Source organism: Danio rerio, chromosome 4 (genome assembly GCF_052040795.2).
Source record: "Danio rerio strain M-AB ecotype USA chromosome 4, GRCz13ab, whole genome shotgun sequence".
NCBI lineage: Eukaryota > Metazoa > Chordata > Actinopteri > Cypriniformes > Danionidae > Danio > Danio rerio.
In genome coordinates, this window is record NC_141024.2 from 80,665,001 (window position 1) to 80,689,317 (window position 24,317).

At 42.0% G+C, this 24,317-nt stretch overlaps 14 non-coding genes across 14 annotated transcripts; 12 read left to right on the plus strand and 2 right to left on the minus strand.

Annotated features, from left to right (window-relative positions):
* Positions 1–41: 41 nt before the first annotated feature.
* Positions 42–113, minus strand: trnah-gug (transfer RNA histidin (anticodon GUG)). Its single transcript has one exon. It is a non-coding gene; the product is annotated as a tRNA-His (tRNA).
* Positions 114–290: 177 nt separating this feature from the next.
* trnas-uga (transfer RNA serine (anticodon UGA)) lies at positions 291–372 on the minus strand. The gene has a single exon. It is a non-coding gene; the product is annotated as a tRNA-Ser (tRNA).
* A 4,495-nt stretch (positions 373–4,867) lies between these two features.
* Positions 4,868–4,956, plus strand: trnar-ucu (transfer RNA arginine (anticodon UCU)). Its single transcript is given in 2 exon segments — positions 4,868–4,904; positions 4,921–4,956. It is a non-coding gene; the product is annotated as a tRNA-Arg (tRNA).
* Positions 4,957–5,701: 745 nt separating this feature from the next.
* On the plus strand, positions 5,702–5,775 carry trnat-ugu (transfer RNA threonine (anticodon UGU)). The gene has a single exon. It is a non-coding gene; the product is annotated as a tRNA-Thr (tRNA).
* Positions 5,776–6,790: 1,015 nt separating this feature from the next.
* Positions 6,791–6,879, plus strand: trnar-ucu (transfer RNA arginine (anticodon UCU)). Its single transcript is given in 2 exon segments — positions 6,791–6,827; positions 6,844–6,879. It is a non-coding gene; the product is annotated as a tRNA-Arg (tRNA).
* Positions 6,880–8,390: 1,511 nt separating this feature from the next.
* On the plus strand, positions 8,391–8,479 carry trnar-ucu (transfer RNA arginine (anticodon UCU)). Its single transcript is given in 2 exon segments — positions 8,391–8,427; positions 8,444–8,479. It is a non-coding gene; the product is annotated as a tRNA-Arg (tRNA).
* Positions 8,480–9,224: 745 nt separating this feature from the next.
* trnat-ugu (transfer RNA threonine (anticodon UGU)) lies at positions 9,225–9,298 on the plus strand. Its single transcript has one exon. It is a non-coding gene; the product is annotated as a tRNA-Thr (tRNA).
* A 3,385-nt stretch (positions 9,299–12,683) lies between these two features.
* trnat-agu (transfer RNA threonine (anticodon AGU)) lies at positions 12,684–12,757 on the plus strand. The gene has a single exon. It is a non-coding gene; the product is annotated as a tRNA-Thr (tRNA).
* A 1,267-nt stretch (positions 12,758–14,024) lies between these two features.
* trnat-ugu (transfer RNA threonine (anticodon UGU)) lies at positions 14,025–14,098 on the plus strand. The gene has a single exon. It is a non-coding gene; the product is annotated as a tRNA-Thr (tRNA).
* Positions 14,099–14,791: 693 nt separating this feature from the next.
* trnar-ucu (transfer RNA arginine (anticodon UCU)) lies at positions 14,792–14,880 on the plus strand. The gene is given in 2 exon segments: positions 14,792–14,828; positions 14,845–14,880. It is a non-coding gene; the product is annotated as a tRNA-Arg (tRNA).
* A 1,513-nt stretch (positions 14,881–16,393) lies between these two features.
* On the plus strand, positions 16,394–16,482 carry trnar-ucu (transfer RNA arginine (anticodon UCU)). The gene is given in 2 exon segments: positions 16,394–16,430; positions 16,447–16,482. It is a non-coding gene; the product is annotated as a tRNA-Arg (tRNA).
* A 2,345-nt stretch (positions 16,483–18,827) lies between these two features.
* On the plus strand, positions 18,828–18,901 carry trnat-ugu (transfer RNA threonine (anticodon UGU)). The gene has a single exon. It is a non-coding gene; the product is annotated as a tRNA-Thr (tRNA).
* Positions 18,902–21,198: 2,297 nt separating this feature from the next.
* trnar-ucu (transfer RNA arginine (anticodon UCU)) lies at positions 21,199–21,287 on the plus strand. Its single transcript is given in 2 exon segments — positions 21,199–21,235; positions 21,252–21,287. It is a non-coding gene; the product is annotated as a tRNA-Arg (tRNA).
* Positions 21,288–23,631: 2,344 nt separating this feature from the next.
* On the plus strand, positions 23,632–23,705 carry trnat-ugu (transfer RNA threonine (anticodon UGU)). Its single transcript has one exon. It is a non-coding gene; the product is annotated as a tRNA-Thr (tRNA).
* The last annotated feature ends 612 nt before the right edge of the window (positions 23,706–24,317 follow it).

Sequence of the window (24,317 nt, forward strand, 5' to 3'; positions counted from 1 at the left end):
TGGCAACACACAGTGTGACACCAATGTCACCTTGAAAAACCTGCCATGACCCGGATTCGAACCGGGGTTGCTGCGGCCACAACGCAGAGTACTGACCACTATACGATCACGGCGAGCTATGAAACAGCCGTTGCGATCCATGTGTGGTATGTTCCTCCCTGTGATAAGCCCCTTCCTCTTCAGTGAGAACACTCTGTTGTTTTTCTCCTCCTACCAGCACAACGCTTTTCCCGAGAAACAATGGAAATGCAAACAATTGACGACTGCTGCAATTTTAAAAAGGGGGAGGACGTAGTCGGCAGGATTCGAACCTGCGCGGGGAGACCCCAATGGATTTCAAGTCCATCGCCTTAACCCCTCGGCCACGACTACAAGACTGCCTGTACTGCCATTTCTTTATGCCTAGTACACATATTACATAGTAACATGTAAGAAAACAGATTTTCTTTCACATGTAACCATGTGAAGAAGTTTAATGATGAAGTCAAAATACAGCTGAAAGAAACGGATGAGAAAATGTAGTGATTTTTAGTTAGCTTATAAAAGTATATCAAGATTGTATGGGCAACTAGTTGAACCGAAATGATGTAGAACTAATTAGTAGCCAAAAGAAAATCATAAAAATGATTAGAAGAAACTAAGTAATAAATAGTTGAGAAAACGAATTATCAAATTTAGTGTCAAATTCAAAAACTGATTGATTATTAGTGAAATACTTAAATGGAGGATTATAAAATTAGCCAGCGTAGTGAAGAGGTAGTTTGTCGTTGAGCAATTAATAGAAACACCTAGACAAGATCATAGGGAATCTGTTTTAGAAATTTTATTTAAGCTAAATTTTATCTGAGTTACAAACATAGATGTGACTAATTTAATTTTAATACAATTTTACAAGAAAGCAACAAACAAAGGAAGATTGTGTTTAATTTATGATTTAGAAGCAATTAAGGAGAATAGATTTTAAAGCTGAGGTTAATAGTGTATGCAGAAATATGGTCATACTGATAAAAAATGTAAAGTGATTGATTTTTGAATTATCAGAGAGAGTGGTGATGATTAAGCATGTTGATGAAATTTTACTCTCAGAAAAAGAATAGACACCTAATTGATTAAAATGAAATAGGTGTTATGACATTTCCATGGAAATAGATTTAAAGGAAGTAAAAATTATAGGTGATTAGATGACATGCCTCAATATTAGGAAAAGTCAGATCACTAAATAAATAAGCCATTTCAAATAACTGTAAACTGGTGAATGTATAACACATGGTAATAAGACTAATATGAATTATAGACTTTAATTATATTTAGAGATATCAGAAACTGCAAGAGAAGAATGAGGGTGAGGTTATAATTGATTATCTAGATAAGGGAGAACAGGTGAATAAAAATATATCTGCTAGTCATGATTGACAGCTATAGTGAATGGCTAGAGGAGTGGCCAGCAAGCAAAGAGGACAGTCAGACAGTAATGAAGTGTTTAATGAAAGACTAAGATTTAGAAACAAATAGATGTTGAGTAAGAATTAGATTGGATAATGATAAACACTGAAATAATGAATATTTTAAATTGCAGCAAGTAATGGGCCGGAAGCATGAATTTAGGGATGGTGTAAGACTAATAATTACAGGGAAAGGTAGAAAAAATTGATACAAATTTAAACACAATTGGCAAAATTCTGTGCACAGACCAAACTGAATTGGATAAAAATCATGTTGAGGGGTATTAGTTCATTATGGAACAAAACAATGGAATTAATCACTTTTGCATTGTTTACAGGACTGCAGTTTTGGGGACCTGGTGCAGCTTGGACGTGCAGTGGATTACTTATGTAGAGATTAGAATTTGACAAATTAACAACTTTACTTCAGACTTTTCTAAACAGGTTGCTGAAGGTGTGAGGCTGGCCGGAGTAACTTGAAAGTTAACATAGGGGTGTAAAAACGGCCTGGAGCTAGGCCCAGGCCGAAAGGGGGATAAAACACAAAAAGGGGATATCTGATATCTAATTGGAGTGTGTAAGCATGTATTGGTGTAGGAGCTGAACACGCTGCACCACCAATGCATGAGGCCAATTAGATACAGGCCAACACAAAAAAGGGAACCAAAAACCATGTTAAATTCTAGAATAGAAAGAGAAAATAAGACTGATTTACTAGCATATGACAATCTGACAGAAAGTGTGTGATTAAGTGTGTATGGACGTTTCCCGGAGATGGGTTGCAGCTGGAAGGGCATTCGCTGTGTAAAACATATGTTGGATAAGTTGGCGGTTCATTTTACTGACTGTGGTGACCCCAGATTAATAAAGGAACTAAGCCTTAAAGAAAATGAATGAATGAATGAATGAATGAATGAATGAATGAATGAATGAATTGGACCAATTAGATTGGAGAAAATTGAAAAAAAATAAAATGAAACACAATTACATTTTAAAATTATTTTATTTTACACACGTTAGTTTTTTGGAATTTTTTGAATTATTTTTATTCTTTTATTTTAGACATATATTTTTTTTATCTTTTATGGGAAGACATTCTTAATGTTTTTTTATTATACTTTATTTTAAGAATTTTTTATGCTTTTTATCTTTTATTTTAATACCTTTCTAATGTTCTATTATTTTAAGACATTTGTATGTTTTTTCATAATCTTTTATTTTAAGACATTCAATGCTTTTATATTTTTCATTTTCAATGCAAAAATCTTGTATTTTAAGATGCTTTTTGAATCTTTTAAGACATTTTTAAGATTATTTTATTTTAAACACATTCTTATGAGTTTAAGATTCTTTTATTTGAAGACGATTTTAAAATTCTTTTATTTGAACACATTTTTAAAGATTATTTTTGTTTGAGCCATTGTTGTTTTTAAATCTTTAATTTGAAGACATTTAAGATTTTTATTTTAAGCCATTGTTGTTTTTGAACCTTTTGTTTGCAGAGATTCATAAGATTTTTATTTTATTTTAATCACATTGTTGTGTTATTGATTTTCCTATTTTAAGACATTGAGAGAAAAAATCTCTAGTTTAAATATGTTTCAATTTTGGTTTTAAAATTTGGTGACAAGTCTGAGTTGTTAGTTTAATAACCTTGTTATGATTTAGTTCTGAACTTTTCATTTTAATAATTGGTAAGTTTAATCCTACTTTGAAGCTGTTGATTTTTCATCCTAAATCTCAATTGTAATTTTGGTTCAATAATGACTTAAAAATGTTGAAATTCACTCTGAACTAAGCAGGGGGATTATAATTTTTATTAGTGAATTGCTGATTTGAATTATGTTGTTAGAATTTTGAATTTCTAATTCCAATCAATTTTTCACAAGAGTTGATCTTAGATTTTATTCATACTGTGAGATTTTCAATGGGAGTGCATTTCCTTTTGATCAGATTTTATTTTTTAAATGTTTGAGTTTTTAAATTTTATTTACATTTTTATTATTCTCATTCTTATTTTAATTTTGGTGGGGAAGAAGAAGAAGAAAAAATTAATTACCTTTATTGATAAAGTGTATGAGAATGGAACATTTTTATTATGGGATAATTGGAAGTTAATAAGAGTATAGCAAGTATAGTAAGTATAATCCTTAGCAAAAGAAGATATCGGAGTGACTTCAAGAGGGAAGAGACTGCACCACCGAAGAGGAGAACCAAGAGTGTGAAAATTATAAACTGAATCCAGAAAAGTTAAAGAAATTGAGTTAAAAGGGTTTTTGGGCATAATTTAACATAATGAAGAAGCACTAGGATGTTAAAGATTGTTTTGAATAAGAGGTAAAACAGGGATTTAGGCAAAGGCCTGCAGTAATGACAATTGGACATTTTTGTGGGGATTTGATTATCTGATTTTGTTTTTGTCTGCTCCAGAGAGGAGCAGAAAAGGGGAATTGTTGGAGAAAAGGAATTTATTTTTATTTTTATTCTTTTTATTATTTTTTATTGGAAAAATGTTTAGACTAAAAACAGATTAATCAATCTTTCTCTTTTGTATTATAAAATGTCTTGACCAGACAAACTTCCTCTTTTTTACTGTGCTGCATACTTTTTAGAAGAACTGCTGACAAGTGGAAAAGCAGAATAAGAATAAATTGAGGGTGGGGGCCTTTGTTCCAGAACTATAGTCTAGACATGTCACAAGTTGTCCTGATGCTTGTAGAAGTTGTGAAATATATTAAAGATGCACGTAATTGTTCAGTTCTGGTATACAGAGAAAGGTTGCAGAAAGAGGAAGTAATGTCCAGGGGTTGCAAAGAGCCAAAGGACTGCAGAATGACTGATAAGTGACGTTAAACCAAAACTCCACCTGTTAAGATCAGTTGTGTATATATATACTGGAGTCAGGAAATGTAAGTCAGTTGCGAACCTCTTGAATGTAATTCTTGTATTGCATTGGGGTAACATAACCCAGAGCTCTGTCATCGAACTATTCATTTGTATCTAATAAATTACTAATATTTTTGTCATTGAAAAAAAACCTCTCCTGACCTTTTCTCTTGAACACGCATGGAATAGAGATAGATATTCCAACAGTTTGGATGACATGGTCAGGCTTGAGACATGATAATCCAGACTCTAAAAGACCGCGTCCGGCTTGTCAGCATTTGCTGCATCCTGACATGCTGCTTTTTGTTGTGTATTATTTTTTCTTCACAATGTAAACACAGAGCCAAGTGGTTTGACAACAGACGCAAGACACATGCCTCAACCATCCCACGTAGCAAGTACATGTTAGAGAAGGCATTTAAAGAGTTTTCAGATACTAGGGGTACTCTACAATAAAGCCGATGACTAAATTGAGCTGTTTTAAATAAGAGAGATTAGAAAACGGTGTAGGGCCTAGAGGGCTTGAGGAATGACTCAAAGGCTCTGTGGCGCAATGGATAGCGCACTGGACTTCTAGGCTGTGAGCTGAGTCATTCAAAGGTTGTGGGTTCAAGTCCCACCAGAGTCGCAAGCTTTGCTCTTTTTCTTCACTGACTTAAGGTGTGGTGCGTTTCTAACATTTTAGGCATCTGTCCATCCCGTTTTGCTTCTTTCTTTCATTGCGCAGTGCAGGCTCAGATACTAGGGGTACTCTACAATAAAGCCGATGACTTAATTGAGCTGTTTTAAATAAGGGAGATTAGAAAACGGTGTAGGGCCTAGTGGGCTTGAGGAATGACTCGTAGGCAACCTGTGGTTTTGGGGAAAAGTAACTGCCACCTATTGTTGAGATCACGCCTTTTGGATTTGTCGTACAAGAGCCTCTTTATGCATGTGCAAAGTAACTGAGTAGAAAGCACAGTAAATTTTGCTTCCCCCCCACTGTCTTAGATGAAACTGCGTTTGGAAGTATCGTATCCAGAGGTTTTTTCTTTTAGTGTTAAGACTAAGTTGGCCAGAGCACCTGTCTTGGGAACAGCAGGTGCTAGGTTCAAATCCAAACTGCACCTTTCCCTCAGATTATGGGAGAGTGGCTTTCTGATCTGAAACTCTTTCAATGGCCGATAGCATATGTTTGTCCTGATTTCCATTTTCCGAGCTGACTCTGGGTTTGGATGACATGGTCAGGCTTGAGACATGATCATCCAGACTCTAAAAGACCGCGTCCGGCTTGTCAGCATTTTCTGCATCCTGACATGCTGGTTTTTGTTGTGTATTATTTTTTCTTCTTGATTTTTGTTATCGGGCAAATGTCTCTTACTACGAATTTCTGTGGCGCTGTGGCTTAGCTGGTCAAAGCGCCTGTCTTGTAAACAGGAGATCCTGGGCTCAAATCCCAGCAGCGCCTTAGTCCAGGTGGTACTTGTGCTTGTTTTATAGAGCTCAATGAATTATAAAATTGTATAGCTTTGAGGCGTAATGAATAGTGCGACAAATAGAGTTAAACAACCTCTTTGCTTGCCATTTTAAGACTTGCTGTCTTTTTTTGGTCTCTGTGTGCAAAAACGTCTTGCCTCCTAAACAGCGTTGGCGCTGTGCCTGTCTAGTAAACAGGAGATCCTGGGTTCAAATCCCAGCAGTGCCTAATGTACAGGTTTTGTGTTTGCTTTTGTTAAGAGTAACGAGTGTTTATGCAGCGGGATGTTTAGCAGTCGGTTTCTTAACAACACTCAAATCCTTAAGAACGCTGCTCGTTCAAGAGGGCTTTGGACGATGCCTTTATATAGCATAGTGTGGTAATGCCTAACCAATTGGACTTTAATATTTCAAGTCCAGACATTCCCACATGCAGCGCTACCGTTGTTAGTTTTTTTTTTTTTTTGGAATTAAACATTTAGCCTGTGTCAAGGTCGTTTGGCGCTGTGGCTTAGTTGGTCAAAGTGCCTGTCTAGTAAACAAGAGATCCTGGCTTTGAATTCCAGCAGTGCCTAATGTACAGGTTTTGTGTTTGCTTTTGTTAAGAGTAACGAGTGTTTACGCAGCGGGATGTTTAGCAGTCGGTTTCTTAACAACACTCAAATCCTTAAGAACGCTGCTCGTTCAAGAAGGCTTTGGACGATGCCTTTATATAGCATAGTGTGGTAATGCCTAACCAATTGGACTTTAATATTTTAAGTCCAGACATTCCCACATGCAGCGCTACCGTTGTTAGTTTTTTTTTTATTTTTTGGAATTAAACATTTAGCCTGTGTCAAGGTCGTTTGGCGCTGTGGCTTAGTTGGTCAAAGTGCCTGTCTAGTAAACAGGAGATCCTGGCTTTGAATTCCAGCAGTGCCTTGTCTGCAGTTTGCTGTTCTTTCATGGGCCAGAGAGTACTAAAAAGTGCTTTCTGTCCGACAGTTCTAAAGGAAACAGAGCACTTAGGCTCTGTGGCGCAATGGATAGCGCATTGGACTTCTAGGCTGTGAGCTGAGCTATTCAAAGGTTGTGGGTTAGAGTCCCACCAGAGTCGCAAGCTTTGCTCTTTTTCTTCACTGACTTAAGGTGTGGTGCGTTTCTAACATTTTAGGCATCTGTCCATCCCGTTTTGCTTCTTTCTTTCATTGCGCAGTGCAGGCTCAGATACTAGGGGTACTCTACAATAAAGCCGATGACTTAATTGAGCTGTTTTAAATAAGGGAGATTAGAAAACGGTGTAGGGCCTAGTGGGCTTGAGGAATGACTCGTCGGCAACCTGTGGTTTTGGGGAAAAGTAACTGCCACCTATTGTTGAGATCACGCCTTTTGGATTTGTCGTACAAGAGCCTCTTTATGCATGTGCAAAGTAACTGAGTAGAAAGCACAGTAAATTTTGCTTCCCCCCCACTGTCTTAGATGAAACTGCGTTTGGAAGTATCGTATCCAGAGGTTTTTTCTTTTAGTGTTAAGACTAAGTTGGCCAGAGCACCTGTCTTGGGAACAGCAGGTGCTATGTTCAAATCCAAACTGCACCTTTCCCTCAGATTATGGGAGAGTGGCTTTCTGATCTGAAACTCTTTCAATGGCCGATAGCATATGTTTGTCCTGATTTCCATTTTCCGAGCTGACTCTGGGTTTGGATGACATGGTCAGGCTTGAGACATGATCATCCAGACTCTAAAAGACCGCGTCCGGCTTGTCAGCTTTTTCTGCATCCTGACATGCTGGTTTTTGTTGTGTATTATTTTTTCTTCTTGATTTTTGTTATCGGGCAAATGTCTCTTACTGCGAACTTCTGTGGCTCTGTGGCTTAGCTGGTCAAAACGCCTGTCTTGTAAACACGAGATCCTGGGCTCAAATCCCAGCAGCGCCTTAGTCCAGGTGGTGCGTGTGCTTGTTTTATAGAGCTCACCGGAATGAATTATAAAATTGTATAGCTTTGAGGCGTAATGAATAGTGCGACAAATAGAGTTAAACAACCTCTTTGCTTGCCATTTTAAGACTTGCTGTCTTTTTTTGGTCTCTGTGAGCAAAAACGTCTTGCCTCCTATTCAGCGTTGGAGCTGTGGCTTAGTTGGTCAAAGCGCCTGTCTAGTAAACAGGAGATCCTGGGTTCAAATCCCAGCAGTGCCTAATGTACAGGTTTTGTGTTTGCTTTTGTTAAGAGTAACGAGTGTTTACGCAGCGGGATGTTTAGCAGTCGGTTTCTTAACAACACTCAAATCCTTAAGAACGCTGCTCGTTCAAGAGGGCTTTGGACGATGCCTTTATATAGCATAGTGTGGTAATGCCTAACCAATTGGACTTTAATATTTCAAGTCCAGACATTCCCACATGCAGCTCTACCGTTGTTAGTTTTTTTTTTTTTTTTGGAATTAAACATTTAGCTTGTGTCAAGGTCGTTTGGCGCTGTGGCTTAGTTGGTCAAAGTGCCTGTCTAGTAAACAGGAGATCCTGGCTTTGAATTCCAGCAGTGCCTTGTCCGCAGTTGGCTGTTCTTTCATGGGCCAGAGAGTACTAAAAAGTGCTTTCTGTGTGACAGTTCTAGAGGAAGCAGAGCACTTAGGCTCTGTGGCGCAATGGATAGCGCATTGGACTTCTAGGCTGTGAGCTGAGCCATTCAAAGGTTGTGGGTTCGAGTCCCACCAGAGTCGCAAGCTTTGCTCTTTTTCTTCACTGACTTAAGGTGTGGTGCGTTTCTAATATTTTAGGCATCTGTCCATCCCGTTTTGCTTCTTTCTTTCATTGCGCAGTGCAGGCTCAGATACTAGGGGTACTCTACAATAAAGCCGATGACTTAATTGAGCTGTTTTAAATAAGGGAGATTAGAAAACAGTGTAGGGCCTAGTGGGCTTGAGGAATGACTCGTCGGCAACCTGTGGTTTTGGGGAAAAGTAACTGCCACCTATTGTTGAGATCACGCCTTTTGGATTTGTCGTACAAGAGCCTCTTTATGCATGTGCAAAGTAACTGAGTAGAAAGCACAGTAAATTTTGCTTCCCCCCCACTGTCTTAGATGAAACTGCGTTTGGAAGTATCGTATCCAGAGGTTTTTTCTTTTAGTGTTAAGACTAAGTTGGCCAGAGCACCTGTCTTGGGAACAGCAGGTGCTAGGTTCAAATCCAAACTGCACCTTTCCCTCAGATTATGGGAGAGTGGCCTTCTGATCTGAAACTCTTTCAATGGCCAATAGCATATATTTGTCCTGATTTCCATTTTCCGAGCTGACTCTGGGTTTGGATGACATGGTCAGGCTTGAGACATGATCATCCAGACTCTAAAAGACCGCGTCCGGCTTGTCAGCATTTTCTGCATCCTGACATGCTGGTTTTTGTTGTGTATTATTTTTTCTTCTTGATTTTTGTTATCGGGCAAATGTCTGTTACTGCAGATTTCTGTGGCGCTGTGGCTTAGCTGGTCAAAGCGCCTGTCTTGTAAACAGGAGATCCTGGGCTCAAATCCCAGCAGCGCCTTATTCCAGGTGGTGCGTGTGCTTGTTTTATAGAGCTCACCGGAATGAATTATAAAATTGTATAGCTTTGAGGCGTAATGAATAGTGCGACAAATAGAGTTAAACAACCTCTTTGCTTGCCATTTTAAGACTTGCTGTCTTTTTTTGGTCTCTGTGTGCAAAAACGTCTTGCCTCCTATTCAGCGTTGGCGCTGTGGCTTAGTTGGTCAAAGCGCCTGTCTAGTAAACAGGAGATCCTGGATTCAAATCCCAGCAGTGCCTAATGTACAGGTTTTGTGTTTGCTTTTGTTAAGAGTAACGAGTGTTTATGCAGCGGGATGTTTAGCAGTCGGTTTCTTAACAACACTCAAATCCTTAAGAACGCTGCTCGTTCAAGAGGGCTTTGGACGATGCCTTTATATAGCATAGTGTGGTAATGCCTAACCAATTGGACTTTAATATTTCAAGTCCAGACATTCCCACATGCAGCGCTACCGTTGTTAGTTTTTTTTTTTTTTTGGAATTAAACATTTAGCCTGTGTCAAGGTCGTTTGGCGCTGTGGCTTAGTTGGTCAAAGTGCCTGTCTAGTAAACAAGAGATCCTGGCTTTGAATTCCAGCAGTGCCTTGTCCGCAGTTGGCTGTTCTTTTATGGGCCAGAGAGTACTAAAAAGTGCTTTCTGTCCAACAGTTCTAGAGGAAGCAGAGCACTTAGGCTCTGTGGTGCAATGGATAGCGCATTGGACTTCTAGGCTGTGAGCTGAGCCATTCAAAGGTTGTGGGTTTGAGTCCCACCTGATTCGCAAGCTTTGCTCTTTTTCTTCACTGACTTAAGGTGTGGTGCGTTTCTAACATTTTAGGCATCTGTCCATCCCGTTTTGCTTCTTTCTTTCATTGCGCAGTGCAGGCTCAGATACTAGGGGTACTCTACAATATAGCCGATGACTTAATTGAGCTGTTTTAAATAAGGGAGATTAGAAATGGTGTAGGGCCTAGTGGGCTTGAGGAATGACTCGTCGGCAACCTGTGGTTTTGGGGAAAAGTAACTGCCACCTATTGTTGAGATCACGCCTTTTGGATTTGTCGTACAAGAGCCTCTTTATGCATGTGCAAAGTAACTGAGTAGAAAGCACAGTAAATTTTGCTTCCCCCCCACTGTCTTAGATGAAACTGCGTTTGGAAGTATCGTATCCAGAGGTTTTTTCTTTTAGTGTTAAGACTAAGTTGGCCAGAGCACCTGTCTTGGGAACAGCAGGTGCTAGGTTCAAATCCAAACTGCACCTTTCCCTCAGATTATGGGAGAGTGGCTTTCTGATCTGAAACTCTTTCAATGGCCGATAGCATATGTTTGTCCTGATTTCCATTTTCCGAGCTGACTCTGGGTTTGGATGACATGGTCAGGCTTGAGACATGATCATCCAGACTCTAAAAGACCGCGTCCGGCTTGTCAGCATTTGCTGCATCCTGACATGCTGGTTTTTGTTGTGTATTATTTTTTCTTCTTCGATTTTTGTTATCGGGCAAATGTCTCTTACTGCGAATATCTGTGGCGCTGTGGCTTAGCTGGTGAAAGCGCCTGTCGTGTAAACAGGAGATCCTGGGCTCAAATCTCAGCAGCGCCTTAGTCCCGGTGGTGCGTGTGCTTGTTTTATAGAGCTCACCGGAATGAATTATAAAATTGTATAGCTTTGAGGCGTAATGAATAGTGCGACAAATAGAGTTAAACAACCTCTTTGCTTGCCATTTTAAGACTTGCTGTCTTTTTTTGGTCTCTGTGTGCAAAAACGTCTTGCCTCCAATTCAGCGTTGGCGCTGTGGCTTAGTTGGTCAAAGCGCCTGTCTAGTAAACAGGAGATCCTGGATTCAAATCCCAGCAGTGCCTAATGTACAGGTTTTGTGTTTGCTTTTGTTAAGAGTAACGAGTGTTTACGCAGCGGGATGTTTAGCAGTCGTGTTTCTTAACAACACTCAAATCCTTAAGAACGCTGCTCGTTCAAGAGGGCTTTGGACGATGCCTTTATATAGCATAGTGTGGTAATGCCTAACCAATTGGACTTTAATATTTCAAGTCCAGACATTCCCACATGCAGCGCTGCCGTTGTTAGTTTTTTTTTTTTTTTGGAATTAAACATTTAGCCTGTGTCAAGGTCGTTTGCCGCTGTGGCTTAGTTGGTCAAAGTGCCTGTTTAGTAAACAGGAGATCCTGGCTTTGAATTCCAGCAGTGCCTTGTCCGCAGTTGGCTGTTCTTTCATGGGCCAGAGAGTACTAAAAAGTGCTTTCTGTGTGACAGTTCTAGAGGAAGCAGAGCACTTAGGCTCTGTGGCGCAATGGATAGCGCATTGGACTTCTAGGCTGTGAGCTGAGCCATTCAAAGGTTGTGGGTTCGAGTCCCACCTGATTCGCAAGCTTTGCTCTTTTTCTTCACTGACTTAAGGTGTGGTGCGTTTCTAATATTTTAGGCATCTGTCCATCCCGTTTTGCTTCTTTCTTTCATTGCGCAGTGCAGGCTCAGATACTAGGGGTACTCTACAATAAAGCCGATGACTTAATTGAGCTGTTTTAAATAAGGGAGATTAGAAAACGGTGTAGGGCCTAGTGGGCTTGAGGAATGACTCGTCGGCAACCTGTGGTTTTGGGGAAAAGTAACTGCCACCTATTGTTGAGATCACGCCTTTTGGATTTGTCGTACAAGAGCCTCTTTATGCATGTGCAAAGTAACTGAGTAGAAAGCACAGTAAATTTTGCTTCCCCCCCACTGTCTTAGATGAAACTGCGTTTGGAAGTATCGTATCCAGAGGTTTTTTCTTTTAGTGTTAAGACTAAGTTGGCCAGAGCACCTGTCTTGGGAACAGCAGGTGCTAGGTTCAAATCCAAACTGCACCTTTCCCTCAGATTATGGGAGAGTGGCTTTCTGATCTGAAACTCTTTCAATGGCCGATAGCATATGTTTGTCCTGATTTCCATTTTCCGAGCTGACTCTGGGTTTGGATGACATGGTCAGGCTTGAGACATGATCATCCAGACTCTAAAAGACCGCGTCCGGCTTGTCAGCATTTTCTGCATCCTGACATGCTGGTTTTAGTTGTGTATTATTTTTTCTTCTTGATTTTTGTTATCGGGCAAATGTCTGTTACTGCGAATTTCTGTGGCGCTGTGGCTTAGCTGGTCAAAATGCCTGTCTTGTAAACAGGAGATCCTGGGCTCAAATCCCAGCAGCGCCTTAGTCCAGGTGGTGCGTGTGCTTGTTTTATAGAGCTCACCGGAATGAATTATAAAATTGTATAGCTTTGAGGCGTAATGAATAGTGCGACAAATAGAGTTAAACAACCTCTTTGCTTGCCATTTTAAGACTTGCTGTCTTTTTTTGGTCTCTGTGTGCAAAAACGTCTTGCCTCCTATTCAGCGTTGGCGCTGTGGCTTAGTTGGTCAAAGCGCCTGTCTAGTAAACAGGAGATCCTGGGTTCAAATCCCAGCAGTGCCTAATGTACAGGTTTTGTGTTTGCTTTTGTTAAGAGTAACGAGTGTTTACGCAGCGGGATGTTTAGCAGTCGGTTTCTTAACAACACTCAAATCCTTAAGAACGCTGCTCGTTCAAGAGGGCTTTGGACGATGCCTTTATATAGCATAGTGTGGTAATGCCTAACCAATTGGACTTTAATATTTCAAGTCCAGACATTCCCACATGCAGCGCTACCGTTGTTAGTTTTTTTTTTTTTTTTTGGAATTAAACATTTAGCCTGTGTCAAGGTCGTTTGGTGCTGTGGCTTAGTTGGTCAAAGTGCCTGTCTAGTAAACAGGAGATCCTGGCTTTGAATTCCAGCAGTGCCTTGTCCGCAGTTGGCTGTTCTTTCATGGGCCAGAGAGTACTAAAAAGTGCTTTCTGTCCAACAGTTCTAGAGGAAGCAGAGCACTTAGGCTCTGTGGCGCAATGGATAGCGCATTGGACTTCTAGGCTGTGAGCTGAGCCATTCAAAGATTGTGGGTTTGAGTCCCACCTGATTCGCAAGCTTTGCTCTTTTTCTTCACTGACTTAAGGTGTGGTGCGTTTCTAACATTTTAGGCATCTGTCCATCCCGTTTTGCTTCTTTCTTTCATTGCGCAGTGCAGGCTCAGATACTAGGGGTACTCTACAATAAAGCCGATGACTTAATTGAGCTGTTTTAAATAAGGGAGATTAGAAAACGGTGTAGGGCCTAGTGGGCTTGAGGAATGACTCGTCGGCAACCTGTGGTTTTGGGGAAAAGTAACTGCCACCTATTGTTGAGATCACGCCTTTTGGATTTGTCGTACAAGAGCCTCTTTATGCATGTGCAAAGTAACTGAGTAGAAAGCACAGTAAATTTTGCTTCCCCCCCACTGTCTTAGATGAAACTGCGTTTGGAAGTATCGTATCCAGAGGTTTTTTCTTTTAGTGTTAAGACTAAGTTGGCCAGAGCACCTGTCTTGGGAACAGCAGGTGCTAGGTTCAAATCCAAACTGCACCTTTCCCTCAGATTATGGGAGAGTGGCCTTCTGATCTGAAACTCTTTCAATGGCCGATAGCATATGTTTGTCCTGATTTCCATTTTCCGAGCTGACTCTGGGTTTGGATGACATGGTCAGGCTTGAGACATGATCATCCAGACTCTAAAAGACCGCGTCCGGCTTGTCAGCATTTTCTGCATCCTGACATGCTGGTTTTTGTTGTGTATTATTTTTTCTTCTTGATTTTTGTTATCGGGCAAATGTCTCTTACTGCGAATTTCTGTGGCGCTGTGGCTTAGCTGGTCAAAGCGCCTGTCTTGTAAACAGGAGATTCTGGGCTCAAATCCCAGCAGCGCCTTAGTCCAGGTGGTGCGTGTGCTTGTTTTATAGAGCTCACCGGAATGAATTATAAAATTGTATAGCTTTGAGGCGTAATGAATAGTGCGACAAATAGAGTTAAACAACCTCTTTGCTTGCCATTTTAAGACTTGCTGTCTTTTTTTGGTCTCTGTGTGCAAAAACGTCTTGCCTCCTATTCAGCGTTGGCGCTGTGGCTTAGTTGGTCAAAGCGCCTGTCTAGTAAACAGGAGATCCTGGATTCAAATCCCAGCAGTGCCTAATGTACAGGTTTTGTGTTTGCTTTTGTTAAGAGTAACGAGTGTTTACGCAGCGGGATGTTTAGCAGTCGGTTTCTTAACAACACTCAAATCCTTAAGAACGCTGCTCGTTCAAGAGGGCTTTGGACGATGCCTTTATATAGCATAGTGTGGTAATGCCTAACCAATTGGACTTTAATATTTCAAGTCCAGACATTCCCACATGCAGCGCTACCGTTGTTAGTTTTTTTTTTTTTTTTTGGAATTAAACATTTAGCCTGTGTCAAGGTCGTTTGCCGCTGTGGCTTAGTTGGTCAAAGTGCCTGTCTAGTAAACAGGAGATCCTGGCTTTGAATTCCAGCAGTGCCTTGTCCGCAGTTGGCTGTTCTTTCATGGGCCAGAGAGTACTAAAAAGTGCTTTCTGTGCGACAGTTCTAGAGGAAGCAGAGCACTTAGGCTCTGTGGCGCAATGGATAGTGCATTGGACTTCTAGGCTGTGAGCTGAGCCATTCAAAGGTTGTGGGTTCGAGTCCCACCAGAGTCGCAAGCTTTGCTCTTTATCTTCACTGACTTAAGGTGTGGTGCGTTTCTAACATTTTAGGCATCTGTCCATCCCGTTTTGCTTCTTTCTTTCATTGCGCAGTGCAGGCTCAGATACTAGGGGTACTCTACAATAAAGCCGATGACTTAATTGAGCTGTTTTAAATAAGGGAGATTAGAAAACGGTGTAGGGCCTAGTGGGCTTGAGGAATGACTCGTCGGCAACCTGTGGTTTTGGGGAAAAGTAACTGCCACCTATTGTTGAGATCACGCCTTTTGGATTTGTCGTACAAGAGCCTCTTTATGCATGTGCAAAGTAACTGAGTAGAAAGCACAGTAAATTTTGCTTCCCCCCCACTGTCTTAGATGAAACTGCGTTTGGAAGTATCGTATCCAGAGGTTTTTTCTTTTAGTGTTAAGACTAAGTTGGCCAGAGCACCTGTCTTGGGAACAGCAGGTGCTAGGTTCAAATCCAAACTGCACCTTTCCCTCAGATTATGGGAGAGTGGCTTTCTGATCTGAAACTCTTTCAATGGCCGATAGCATATGTTTGTCCTGATTTCCATTTTCCGAGCTGACTCTGGGTTTGGATGACATGGTCAGGCTTGAGACATGATCATCCAGACTCTAAAAGACCGCGTCCGGCTTGTCAGCATTTGCTGCATCCTGACATGCCGGTTTTTGTTGTGTATTATTTTTTCTTCTTCGATTTTTGTTATCGGGCAAATGTCTCTTACTACGAATATCTGTGGCGCTGTGGCTTAGCTGGTGAAAGCGCCTGTCTTGTAAACAGGAGATCCTGGGCTCAAAGCCCAGCAGCGTATTAGTCCAGGTGGTGCGTGTGCTTGTTTTATAGAGCTCACCGGAATGAATTATAAAATTGTATAGCTTTGAGGCGTAATGAATAGTGCGACAAATAGGGTTAAACAACCTCTTTGCTTGCCATTTTAAGACTTGCTGTCTTTTTTTGGTCTCTGTGTGCAAAAACGTCTTGCCTCCAATTCAGCGTTGGCGCTGTGGCTTAGTTGGTCAAAGCGCCTGTCTAGTAAACAGGAGATCCTGGATTCAAATCCCAGCAGTGCCTAATGTACAGGTTTTGTGTTTGCTTTTGTTAAGAGTAACGAGTGTTTACGCAGCGGGATGTTTAGCAGTCGTGTTTCTTAACAACACTCAAATCCTTAAGAACGCTGCTCGTTCAAGAGGGCTTTGGACGATGCCTTTATATAGCATAGTGTGGTAATGCCTAACCAATTGGACTTTAATATTTCAAGTCCAGACATTCCCACATGCAGCGCTGCCGTTGTTAGTTTTTTTTTTTTTTTTGGAATTAAACATTTAGCCTGTGTCAAGGTCGTTTGCCGCTGTGGCTTAGTTGGTCAAAGTGCCTGTCTAGTAAACAGGAGATCCTGGCTTTGAATTCCAGCAGTGCCTTGTCTGCAGTTGGCTGTTCTTTCATGGGCCAGAGAGTACTAAAAAGTGCTTTCTGTGCGACAGTTCTAGAGGAAGCAGAGCACTTAGGCTCTGTGGCGCAATGGATAGCGCATTGGACTTCTAGGCTGTGAGCTGAGCCATTCAAAGGTTGTGGGTTTGAGTCCCACCAGAGTCGCAAGCTCTGCTCTTTTTCTTCACTGACTTAAGGTGTGGTGCGTTTCTAACATTTTAGGCATCTGTCCATCCCGTTTTGCTTCTTTCTTTCATTGCGCAGTGCAGGCTCAGATACTAGGGGTACTCTACAATAAAGCCGATGACTTAATTGAGCTGTTTTAAATAAGGGAGATTAGAAAACGGTGTAGGGCCTAGTGGGCTTGAGGAATGACTCGTCGGCAACCTGTGGTTTTGGGGAAAAGTAACTGCCACCTATTGTTGAGATCACGCCTTTTGGATTTGTCGTACAAGAGCCTCTTTATGCATGTGCAAAGTAACTGAGTAGAAAGCACAGTAAATTTTGCTTCCCCCCCACTGTCTTAGATGAAACTGCGTTTGGAAGTATCGTATCCAGAGGTTTTTTCTTTTAGTGTTAAGACTAAGTTGGCCAGAGCACCTGTCTTGGGAACAGCAGGTGCTATGTTCAAATCCAAACTGCACCTTTCCCTCAGATTATGGGAGAGTGGCTTTCTGATCTGAAACTCTTTCAATGGCCGATAGCATATGTTTGTCCTGATTTCCATTTTCCGAGCTGACTCTGGGTTTGGATGACATGGTCAGGCTTGAGACATGATCATCCAGACTCTAAAAGACCGCGTCCGGCTTGTCAGCTTTTTCTGCATCCTGACATGCTGGTTTTTGTTGTGTATTATTTTTTCTTCTTGATTTTTGTTATCGGGCAAATGTCTCTTACTGCGAACTTCTGTGGCGCTGTGGCTTAGCTGGTCAAAACGCCTGTCTTGTAAACACGAGATCCTGGGCTCAAATCCCAGCAGCGCCTTAGTCCAGGTGGTGCGTGTGCTTGTTTTATAGAGCTCACCGGAATGAATTATAAAATTGTATAGCTTTGAGGCGTAATGAATAGTGCGACAAATAGAGTTAAACAACCTCTTTGCTTGCCATTTTAAGACTTGCTGTATTTTTTTGGTCTCTGTGTGCAAAAACGTCTTGCCTCCTATTCAGCGTTGGCGCTGTGGCTTAGTTGGTCAAAGCACCTGTCTAGTAAACAGGAGATCCTGGGTTCAAATCCCTGCAGTGCCTAATGTACAGGTTTTGTGTTTGCTTTTGTTAAGAGTAACGAGTGCTTACGCAGCGGGATGTTTAGCAGTCGGTTTCTTAACAACACTCAAATCCTTAAGAACGCTGCTCGTTCAAGAGGGCTTTGGACGATGCCTTTATATAGCATAGTGTGGTAATGCCTAACCAATTGGACTTTAATATTTCAAGTCCAGACATTCCCACATGCAGCGCTACCGTTGTTAGTTTTTTTTTTTTTTTGGAATTAAACATTTAGCCTGTGTCAAGGTCGTTTGGCGCTGTGGCTTAGTTGGTCAAAGTGCCTGTCTAGTAAACAGGAGATCCTGGCTTTGAATTCCAGCAGTGCCTTGTCTGCAGTTGGCTGTTCTTTTATGGGCCAGAGAGTACTAAAAAGTGCTTTCTGTCCAACAGTTCTAGAGGAAGCAGAGCACTTAGGCTCTGTGGCGCAATGGATAGCGCATTGGACTTCTAGGCTGTGAGCTGAGCCATTCAAAGGTTGTGGGTTTGAGTCCAACCTGATTCGCAAGCTTTGCTCTTTTTCTTCACTGACTTAAGGTGTGGTGCGTTTCTAACATTTTAGGCATCTGTCCATCCCGTTTTGCTTCTTTCTTTCATTGCGCAGTGCAGGCTCAGATACTAGGGGTACTCTACAATAAAGCCGATGACTTAATTGAGCTGTTTTAAATAAGGGAGATTAGAAAACGGTGTAGGGCCTAGTGGGCTTGAGGAATGACTCGTCGGCTACCTGTGGTTTTGGGGAAAAGTAACTGCCACCTATTGTTGAGATCACGCCTTTTGGATTTGTCGTACAAGAGCCTCTTTATGCATGTGCAAAGTAACTGAGTAGAAAGCACAGTAAATTTTGCTTCCCCCCCACTGTCTTAGATGAAACTGCGTTTGGAAGTATCGTATCGAGAGGTTTTTTCTTTTAGTGTTAAGACTAAGTTGGCCAGAGCACCTGTCTTGGGAACAGCAGGTGCTAGGTTCAAATCCAAACTGCACCTTTCCCTCAGATTATGGGAGAGTGGCCTTCTGATCTGAAACTCTTTCAATGGCCGATAGCATATGTTTGTCCTGATTTCCATTTTCCGAGCTGACTCTGGGTTTGGATGACATGGTCAGGCTTGAGACATGATCATCCAGACTCTAAAAGACCGCGTCCGGCTTGTCAGCATTTGCTGCATCCTGACATGCTGGTTTTTGTTGTGTATTATTTTTTCTTCTTCGATTTTTGTTATCGGGCAAATGTCTCTTACTACGAATTTCTGTGGCGCTGTGGCTTAGTTGGTGAAAGCGCCTGCCTTGTAAACAGGAGATCCTGGGCTCAAGTCCCAGCAGCGCCTTAGTCCAGGTGGTGCGTGTGCTTGTTTTATAGAGCTCACCGGAATGAATTATAAAATTGTATAGCTTTGAGGCGTAATGAATAGTGCGACAAATAGAGTTAAACAACCTCTTTGCTTGCCATTTTAAGACTTGCTGTCTTTTTTTGGTCTCTGTGTGCAAAAACGTCTTGCCTCCAATTCAGCGTTGGCGCTGTGGCTTAGTTGGTCAAAGCGCCTGTCTAGTAAACAGGAGATCCTGGATTCAAATCCCAGCAGTGCCTAATGTACAGGTTTTGTGTTTGCTTTTGTTAAGAGTAACGAGTGTTTACGCAGCGGGATGTTTAGCAGTCGTGTTTCTTAACAACACTCAAATCCTTAAGAACGCTGCTCGTTCAAGAGGGCTTTGGACGATGCCTTTATATAGCATAGTGTGGTAATGCCTAACCAATTGGACTTTAATATTTCAAGTCCAGACATTCCCACATGCAGCGCTGCCGTTGTTAGTTTTTTTTTTTTTTTTTGGAATTAAACATTTAGCCTGTGTCAAGGTCGTTTGCCGCTGTGGCTTAGTTGGTCAAAGTGCCTGTCTAGTAAACAGGAGATCCTGGCTTTGAATTCCAGCAGTGCCTTGTCTGCAGTTGGCTGTTCTTTCATGGGCCAGAGAGTACTAAAAAGTGCTTTCTGTGCGACAGTTCTAGAGGAAGCAGAGCACTTAGGCTCTGTGGCGCAATGGATAGCGCATTGGACTTCTAGGCTGTGAGCTGAGCCATTCAAAGGTTGTGGGTTTGAGTCCCACCTGATTCGCAAGCTTTGCTCTTTTTCTTCACTGACTTAAGGTGTGGTGCGTTTCTAACATTTTAGGCATCTGTCCATCCCGTTTTGCTTCTTTCTTTCATTGCGCAGTGCAGGCTCAGATACTAGGGGTACTCTACAATAAAGCCGATGACTTAATTGAGCTGTTTTAAATAAGGGAGATTAGAAAACGGTGTAGGGCCTAGTGGGCTTGAGGAATGACTCGTCGGCAACCTGTGGTTTTGGGGAAAAGTAACTGCCACCTATTGTTGAGATCACGCCTTTTGGATTTGTCGTACAAGAGCCTCTTTATGCATGTGCAAAGTAACTGAGTAGAAAGCACAGTAAATTTTGCTTCCCCCCCACTGTCTTAGATGAAACTGCGTTTGGAAGTATCGTATCCAGAGGTTTTTTCTTTTAGTGTTAAGACTAAGTTGGCCAGAGCACCTGTCTTGGGAACAGCAGGTGCTAGGTTCAAATCCAAACTGCACCTTTCCCTCAGATTATGGGAGAGTGGCTTTCTGATCTGAAACTCTTTCAATGGCCGATAGCATATGTTTGTCCTGATTTCCATTTTCCGAGCTGACTCTGGGTTTGGATGACATGGTCAGGCTTGAGACATGATCATCCAGACTCTAAAAGACCGCGTCCGGCTTGTCAGCATTTGCTGCATCCTGACATGCCGGTTTTTGTTGTGTATTATTTTTTCTTCTTCGATTTTTGTTATCGGGCAAATGTCTCTTACTACGAATATCTGTGGCGCTGTGGCTTAGCTGGTGAAAGCGCCTGTCTTGTAAACAGGAGATCCTGGGCTCAAAGCCCAGCAGCGTATTAGTCCAGGTGGTGCGTGTGCTTGTTTTATAGAGCTCACCGGAATGAATTATAAAATTGTATAGCTTTGAGGCGTAATGAATAGTGCGACAAATAGGGTTAAACAACCTCTTTGCTTGCCATTTTAAGACTTGCTGTCTTTTTTTGGTCTCTGTGTGCAAAAACGTCTTGCCTCCAATTCAGCGTTGGCGCTGTGGCTTAGTTGGTCAAAGCGCCTGTCTAGTAAACAGGAGATCCTGGATTCAAATCCCAGCAGTGCCTAATGTACAGGTTTTGTGTTTGCTTTTGTTAAGAGTAACGAGTGTTTACGCAGCGGGATGTTTAGCAGTCGTGTTTCTTAACAACACTCAAATCCTTAAGAACGCTGCTCGTTCAAGAGGGCTTTGGACGATGCCTTTATATAGCATAGTGTGGTAATGCCTAACCAATTGGACTTTAATATTTCAAGTCCAGACATTCCCACATGCAGCGCTGCCGTTGTTAGTTTTTTTTTTTTTTTTTGGAATTAAACATTTAGCCTGTGTCAAGGTCGTTTGCCGCTGTGGCTTAGTTGGTCAAAGTGCCTGTCTAGTAAACAGGAGATCCTGGCTTTGAATTCCAGCAGTGCCTTGTCTGCAGTTGGCTGTTCTTTCATGGGCCAGAGAGTACTAAAAAGTGCTTTCTGTGCGACAGTTCTAGAGGAAGCAGAGCACTTAGGCTCTGTGGCGCAATGGATAGCGCATTGGACTTCTAGGCTGTGAGGTGAGCCATTCAAAGGTTGTGGGTTCGAGTCCCACCAGAGTCGCAAGCTCTGCTCTTTTTCTTCACTGACTTAAGGTGTGGTGCGTTTCTAACATTTTAGGCATCTGTCCATCCCGTTTTGCTTCTTTCTTTCATTGCGCAGTGCAGGCTCAGATACTAGGGGTACTCTACAATAAAGCCGATGACTTAATTGAGCTGTTTTAAATAAGGGAGATTAGAAAACGGTGTAGGGCCTAGTGGGCTTGAGGAATGACTCGTCGGCAACCTGTGGTTTTGGGGAAAAGTAACTGCCACCTATTGTTGAGATCACGCCTTTTGGATTTGTCGTACAAGAGCCTCTTTATGCATGTGCAAAGTAACTGAGTAGAAAGCACAGTAAATTTTGCTTCCCCCCCACTGTCTTAGATGAAACTGCGTTTGGAAGTATCGTATCCAGAGGTTTTTTCTTTTAGTGTTAAGACTAAGTTGGCCAGAGCACCTGTCTTGGGAACAGCAGGTGCTATGTTCAAATCCAAACTGCACCTTTCCCTCAGATTATGGGAGAGTGGCTTTCTGATCTGAAACTCTTTCAATGGCCGATAGCATATGTTTGTCCTGATTTCCATTTTCCGAGCTGACTCTGGGTTTGGATGACATGGTCAGGCTTGAGACATGATCATCCAGACTCTAAAAGACCGCGTCCGGCTTGTCAGCTTTTTCTGCATCCTGACATGCTGGTTTTTGTTGTGTATTATTTTTTCTTCTTGATTTTTGTTATCGGGCAAATGTCTCTTACTGCGAATTTCTGTGGCGCTGTGGCTTAGCTGGTCAAAACGCCTGTCTTGTAAACACGAGATCCTGGGCTCAAATCCCAGCAGCGCCTTAGTCCAGGTGGTGCGTGTGCTTGTTTTATAGAGCTCACCGGAATGAATTATAAAATTGTATAGCTTTGAGGCGTAATGAATAGTGCGACAAATAGAGTTAAACAACCTCTTTGCTTGCCATTTTAAGACTTGCTGTATTTTTTTGGTCTCTGTGTGCAAAAACGTCTTGCCTCCTATTCAGTGTTGGCGCTGTGGCTTAGTTGGTCAAAGCACCTGTCTAGTAAACAGGAGATCCTGGGTTCAAATCCCTGCAGTGCCTAATGTACAGGTTTTGTGTTTGCTTTTGTTAAGAGTAACGAGTGCTTACGCAGCGGGATGTTTAGCAGTCGGTTTCTTAACAACACTCAAATCCTTAAGAACGCTGCTCGTTCAAGAGGGCTTTGGACGATGCCTTTATATAGCATAGTGTGGTAATGCCTAACCAATTGGACTTTAATATTTCAAGTCCAGACATTCCCACATGCAGCGCTACCGTTGTTAGTTTTTTTTTTTTTTGGAATTAAACATTTAGCCTGTGTCAAGGTCGTTTGGCGCTGTGGCTTAGTTGGTCAAAGTGCCTGTCTAGTAAACAGGAGATCCTGGCTTTGAATTCCAGCAGTGCCTTGTCTGCAGTTGGCTGTTCTTTTATGGGCCAGAGAGTACTAAAAAGTGCTTTCTGTCCAACAGTTCTAGAGGAAGCAGAGCACTTAGGCTCTGTGGCGCAATGGATAGCGCATTGGACTTCTAGGCTGTGAGCTGAGCCATTCAAAGGTTGTGGGTTTGAGTCCAACCTGATTCGCAAGCTTTGCTCTTTTTCTTCACTGACTTAAGGTGTGGTGCGTTTCTAACATTTTAGGCATCTGTCCATCCCGTTTTGCTTCTTTCTTTCATTGCGCAGTGCAGGCTCAGATACTAGGGGTACTCTACAATAAAGCCGATGACTTAATTGAGCTGTTTTAAATAAGGGAGATTAGAAAACGGTGTAGGGCCTAGTGGGCTTGAGGAATAACTCGTCGGCTACCTGTGGTTTTGGGGAAAAGTAACTGCCACCTATTGTTGAGATCACGCCTTTTGGATTTGTCGTACAAGAGCCTCTTTATGCATGTGCAAAGTAACTGAGTAGAAAGCACAGTAAATTTTGCTTCCCCCCCACTGTCTTAGATGAAACTGCGTTTGGAAGTATCGTATCGAGAGGTTTTTTCTTTTAGTGTTAAGACTAAGTTGGCCAGAGCACCTGTCTTGGGAACAGCAGGTGCTAGGTTCAAATCCAAACTGCACCTTTCCCTCAGATTATGGGAGAGTGGCCTTCTGATCTGAAACTCTTTCAATGGCCGATAGCATATGTTTGTCCTGATTTCCATTTTCCGAGCTGACTCTGGGTTTGGATGACATGGTCAGGCTTGAGACATGATCATCCAGACTCTAAAAGACCGCGTCCGGCTTGTCAGCATTAGCTGCATCCTGACATGCTGGTTTTTGTTGTGTATTATTTTTTCTTCTTCGATTTTTGTTATAGGGCAAATGTCTCTTACTTCGAATTTCTGTGGCGCTGTGGCTTAGTTGGTGAAAGCGCCTGCCTTGTAAACAGGAGATCCTGGGCTCAAGTCCCAGCAGCGCCTTAGTCCAGGTGGTGCGTGTGCTTGTTTTATAGAGCTCACCGGAATGAATTATAAAATTGTATAGCTTTGAGGCGTAATGAATAGTGCGACAAATAGAGTTAAACAACCTCTTTGCTTGCCATTTTAAGACTTGCTGTCTTTTTTTGGTCTCTGTGTGCAAAAACGTCTTGCCTCTAATTCAGCGTTGGCGCTGTGGCTTAGTTGGTCAAAGCGCCTGTCTAGTAAACAGGAGATCCTGGATTCAAATCCCAGCAGTGCCTAATGTACAGGTTTTGTGTTTGCTTTTGTTAAGAGTAACGAGTGTTTACGCAGCGGGATGTTTAGCAGTCGTGTTTCTTAACAACACTCAAATCCTTAAGAACGCTGCTCGTTCAAGAGGGCTTTGGACGATGCCTTTATATAGCATAGTGTGGTAATGCCTAACCAATTGGACTTTAATATTTCAAGTCCAGACATTCCCACATGCAGCGCTGCCGTTGTTAGTTTTTTTTTTTTTTTTTGGAATTAAACATTTAGCCTGTGTCAAGGTCGTTTGCCGCTGTGGCTTAGTTGGTCAAAGTGCCTGTCTAGTAAACAGGAGATCCTGGCTTTGAATTCCAGCAGTGCCTTGTC